Source organism: Hordeum vulgare, chromosome 3H (assembly GCF_904849725.1).
Source record: "Hordeum vulgare subsp. vulgare chromosome 3H, MorexV3_pseudomolecules_assembly, whole genome shotgun sequence".
In the NCBI taxonomy this organism is placed as follows: Eukaryota; Viridiplantae; Streptophyta; class Magnoliopsida; order Poales; family Poaceae; genus Hordeum; species Hordeum vulgare.
The window spans coordinates 362,423,113-362,429,099 of record NC_058520.1 but is presented as its reverse complement, the minus strand read 5'-3'; positions in this window follow the sequence as shown (position 1 = coordinate 362,429,099).

Sequence of the window (5,987 nt, the reverse complement as noted above, 5' to 3'; positions counted from 1 at the left end):
CTACACCAATTTCCTTATTTCGCCTTTATCATGGCTAAGGCCATATGCTAGGGAAAGATCTCTATTCATATGTCAACTTGGAGGTAAGTATTCATGAATTATTATTGTTGACATTACCCTTGAGGTAAATGGTTGGGAGGCGAAACTATAAGCCCCCATCTTTCTCTGTGTCTGACTGAAACTTTGATCTGATGAGTACCACGTGAGTTGTAGCAATTGTAGAAGACAAAACGATGATTGAGTATGTGGATTTTCTTTACAAGCTCTTATTTGACTCTTTCCGATGTTGTGATAAATTGCAATTGTTTCAATGACTAAAGGCTATTGGTTGTTAATTCTCGGTAAGGCTCTTGATCCATACTTTACCTTGTGAAGGAATTGTCACTTTAGCATAAGAGATGATATGATGATATTGTTGTTCTGAATATGATCATGATGCCTGCATGTAAATATTTTGTTTTGTCGACACCTCTCTCTCTAAACATGTGGGCATGTTTATTGATCTCGGCTTCCGCTTGAGGACAAGCGAGGTATAAGCTTGGGGGATTTGATATGTCCATTTTGCATCATGCTTTCATGTTGTTATTTATCGCTTTATGGGCTGTTATTACACTTTACGGTACCATACTTATGCCTTTTCTCTCTTATTTTGCAAGGTTTACATGAAGAGGGAGAATGCCGGCAGCTGGAATTCTGGCCTGAAAAAGGAGCAAGTTTGAGATACCTATTCTACGCGACTCCAAAATCCGTGAAAATCAACAGGGATTTATTTTGGATTTATAAAAATACTGGGCCGAAGAAGTACCAGAGGGGTGTGAGCAGGAAGCCACAAACCTTCTAGGCTCGGCCTCCACCCCTGGCCGCGCCTATGGGGCTTGTGGGCTCCCAGCTGGCCCTCTAGCCCCCCTCTTTGTCTACAAGAAGGGTTTCGTTCCAGAAAAAATCAAGAGGAGGATTTCGGGAGGAATCGCCGCCGCAACAAGGCGGAACTTGAGCAGAACCAATCTAGAGCTCCGGCCGGGTCGTCCTGCCGGGGAAACTTCCCTCCCGGAGGGGGAAATCGTCGCCATCGTCTTCACCAAGACTCCTCTCATCGGAGGGGACTCATCACCATCAACATCTTCATCAGCACCATCTCATCTCCAAACCCTAGTTCATCTCTTGTAACCAATCTCCGTCTCACGACTCTGATTGGTACTTGTAAGGTTGCTAGTAGTGTTAATTACTCTTTGTAGTTAATGCTAGTTGGATTACCTGGTGGAAGATTATATGTTCAGATCTTTGATGCTACTCATTACCTCTCTCATCATGAATATGATTATGCTTTATGAGTACTTACTTTTTTTGCTGAGGACATGGGATAAGTCATGCTATAAGTAGTCATGTGAATTTGGTATTCGTTCGATATTTTGTTGTGTTGTATGTTGTTTTTGTTGGAATTATGCCCTAGAGGCATTAATAAATATAGTTATTATTATAATTCCTATATCAAGATAATCGTTTATTATCCATGCTATAATTGTATTGAATGAAGACTTAAATACATGTGTGGATACATAGACAAAACACTGTCCCTAGCAAGCCTCTAGTTGGCTAGCCAGTTGATCAAAGATAGTCAGTGTCTTCTGATTATAAACAAGGTGTTGTCGCTTGATAACTGGATCACATCATTAGGAGAATCACATGATGGACTAGACCCAAACTAATAGACGTAGCATGTTGATCGTGTCATTTTGTTGCTACTGTTTTCTGCGTGTCAAGTATTTGTTCCTATGACCATGAGATCATATAACTCACTGACACCAGAGGAATACTTTGTGTGTATCAAACATCGAAACGTAACTGGGTGACTATAAAGATGCTCTACAGGTATCTCCGAAGGTGTTCGTTGAGTTAGTATGGATCGAGACTGGGATTTGTCACTCCGTGTGACGGAGAGGTATCTCGGGGCCCACTCGGTAATACAACATCACACACAAGCCTTGCAAGCAATGTGACTTAATGTCAGTTGCGGGATCTTGTATTACGGAACGAGTAAAAATACTTGCCGGTAAACGAGATTGAAATATGTATACGGATACTGACGATCGAATCTCGGGCAAGTAACATACCGAAGGACAAAGGGAATGACATACAGGATTATATGAATCCTTGGCACTGAGGTTCAAATGATAAGATCTTCATAGAATATGTAGGATCCAATATGGGCATCCAGGTCCCGCTATTGGATATTGACCGGGGAGTCTCTCGGGTCATGTCTACATAGTTCTCGAACCCGCAGGGTCTGCACACTTAAGGTTCGACGTTGTTTTATGCGTATTTGAGTTATATGGTTGGTTACCGAATGTTGTTCGGAGTCCCGGATGAGATCACGGACGTCCCGAGGGTTTCCAGAATGGTCCGGAAATGAAGATTGATATATAGGATGACCTCATTTGATTACCGGAAGGTTTTCGGAGTTACCGGGAATGTACCGGGAATGACGAATGGGTTCCGGGAGTTCACCGGGGGGGCAACCCACCCCAGGGAAGCCCATAGGACTTGGGGGTGGCGCACCAGCCCTTAGTGGGATGGTGGGACAGCCCAAGAAGGCCCTATGCGCCATAGGAAGAAAACCAAAGAGAAAAGAAAAAAAAAGAGGAGGTGGGAGAAGGGGGAAGAACTCCTCCTTCCAAACCTAGTTGGACTCGGTTTGGAAGGGGAGGGTTGCCCCCCTTGGCTCGGCCGAAGTCCTTGGGGGTCCTTGGACCCCAAGGCAAGGCCCCTCCTCTTCCGCCTATATATACGGAGGTTCTAGGGCTGATTTGAGACGATTTTTCCACGGCAGCCCGACCACATACCTCCATGGTTTTTCCTCTAGATTGCGTTTCTGCGGAGCTCGGGCGGAGCCCTGCTGATATAAGATCACTACCAACCTGCGGAGCGCCGTCACGCTGCCGGAGAACTCTTCTACCTCTCCGTCTCTCTTGCTGGACCAAGAAGGCCGAGATCATCGTTGAGCTGTACGTGTGCTGAACGCGGAGGTGCCGTCCGTTCGGCACTAGATCGTGGGACTGATCGCGGGACGGTTCGCGGGGCGGATCGAGGGACGTGAGGACGTTCCACTACATCAACCGTGTTCACTAACGCTTCTGTTGTACGGTCTACAAGGGTACGTAGATCACACATCCCCTCTCGTAGATGGACATCACCATGATAGGTCTTCGTGCGCGTAGGAATTATTTTTTTCCCATGCGACGTTCCCCAACAGTGGTATCAGAGCTAGGTTCATGCGTAGATGTCTTCTCGAGTAGAACACAAAAAGTTTTTGTGGGCGGTGACGTGCGTTTTGCTGCCCTCCTTAGTCTTTTCTTGATTCCACGGTATTGCTGGATCGAAGCGGCTTGGATCGACATTACTCGTACGCTTACGAGAGACTGGTTTCATCGCTACAAGTAACTCCGTTGCTCAAAGATGACTGGCGGGTGTCAGTTTCTCCAACTTTAGTTGAATCGGATTTGACTGAGGAGGTCCTTGGATGAGGTTAAATAGCAACTCATATATCCCCGTTGTGGTGTTTGCATAAGTAAGATGCAATCCTACTAGATACCCATGGTCACCACGTAAAACATGCAACAACAAAATTAGAGGACGTCTAACTTGTTTTTGCAGGGTATGCTTGTGATATGATATGGCCAACGATGTGATGTGATATATTGGATGTATGAGATGATCATGTCGTAATAGATAATATCGACTTGCACGTCGATGGTACGGCAACTGGCAGGAGCCATAGGGTTGTCTTTATACTAACGTTTGTGCTTGCAGATGCGTTTACTATTTTGCTAGGATGTAGCTTTAGTAGTAATAGCATCAGTAGCACGACAACCCCGATGGCGACACATTGATGGAGATCATGGTGTGGCACCGGTGACAAGAAGATCGTGCCGGTGCTTTCGTGATGGAGATCAAGGAGCACGTGATGATGGCCATATCATGTGACTTATGAATTGCATGTGATGTTAATCCTTTTATGCACCTTATTTTTCTTAGAACGACGGTAGCATTATGAGGTGATCTCTCACTAAAATTTCAAGACGATATTGTGTTCTCCCCGACTGTGCACCGTTGCTACAGTTCGTCGTTTCGATACACCACATGATGATCGGGTGTGATAGACTCAACGTTCACATACAACGGGTGCAAAATAGTTGCGCATGCGGAACACTCGGGTTAAGCTTGACGAGCCTAGCATGTGCAGACATGGCCTCGGAACACATAAGACCGAAAGGTCGATCATGAATCATATAGATGATATGATTAGCATGGGGATGCTTACCACTGAAACTATGCTCAACTCACGTGATGATCGGACTTGAGCTAGTGTAAGTGGATCATAAACCGCTCAAATGACTAGAGAGATGTACTTTTTGAGTGGGAGTTTAGCGAGTAATTTGATTAAGTTAAACTCTAATTATCTTGAACATAGTCTAGGTCGATCATGAATATATTTGTGTTGTAGATCATGGCTCACGCGACAGTCACCCTGAATTTTAATACGTTCCTAGAGAAAGCTAAGTTGAAAGATGATGGAAGCAACTTTGTAGACTGGGCTTGTAATCTTAAGCTAATCTTACAAGCTGGGAATAAGGATTATGTCCTTAATGCTGTGCTAGGAGATGAACCACCCGCTACGGCTGATCAGGATGTTAAGAACGCTTGGTTAGCACGTAAGGAGGACTACTCAGTAGTTCAATGTGCCGTCTTGTATGGCTTAGAACCGGGACTTCAACGTCGCTTTGAGCGTCATGGAGCATTTGAGATGTTCCAGGAGTTGAAGTTTATCTTTCAGAAGAATGCCCGGATCGAGAGGTATGAGACCTCCGATAAATCCTATGCTTGCAAGATGGAGGAGAACTCGTCTGTCAGTGAACATGTGCTCAAAATGTCTGGGTACTCAAACCGTCTAGCTGAGCTGGGAATTGAACTCCCGCAAGAAGCTATCACAGACAGAATCCTTCAATCACTGCCGCCAAGCTATAAAGGCTTTGTGTTGAACTACAACATGCAAGGGATGAACAAGTCTCCCGGCGAGTTGTTTGCGATGCTGAAAGTCGCAGAGTCTGAACTCCGTAAAGAGCATCAAGTGTTGATGGTGAATAAGACCACTAGTTTCAAGAGAAACGGCAAAGGCAAGAAGCGTAATTCGAAGAAGACAGGCAAGCCTGTTGCCAATCCGACGAAGAAACCCAAAGCTGGACCTAAGCCTGAAACAGAGTGTTACTATTGCAAGGGTATGGGTCACTGGAAGCGCAATTGCCCCAAGTATCTGGCTGACAAGAAGGCGGCCAAAGAAAAATCAGGTATATTTGATATACATGTTATTGATGTGTACTTAACCGGCTCACGTATTAGTGCCTGGGTATTCGATACCGGTTCTGTTGCTCATATTGCAACTCGAAACAGGAATTGCGGAATAGACAAAGGCTGGCGAAAGATGAAGTGACGATGCGCGTAGGAAATGGTTCCAAGGTTGATGCAATCGCCGTCGGCACAGTTTCTCTTCAGTTACCATCAGGATTAGTTATGAACTTGAATCATTGTTATTTAGTGCCTGCGTTGAGCATGAACATTATATCTGGATCTTGTTTATTGCGAGACGGTTACTCTTTTAAGTCAGAGAATAATGGTTCTTCTATTTCTATGAGTAACATCTTTTATGGTCATGCACCCAATGTGAGAGGATTGTTCATATTGAATCTTGATAGTGATACACACATACATAACATTGAGACCAAAAGAGTTAGAGTTAACAATGATAGCGCCATATTTTTGTGGCACTGCCGCTTAGGTCATATTGGTGTAAAGCGCATGAAGAAACTCCATGCCGATGGACTTTTGGAGTCACTTGACTTTGATTCACTTGACACGTGCGAACCATGCCTCATGGTCAAGATGACTAAAAGTCCGTTCTCCGGAACAATGGAGCATGCAAGTGACTTGTTGGA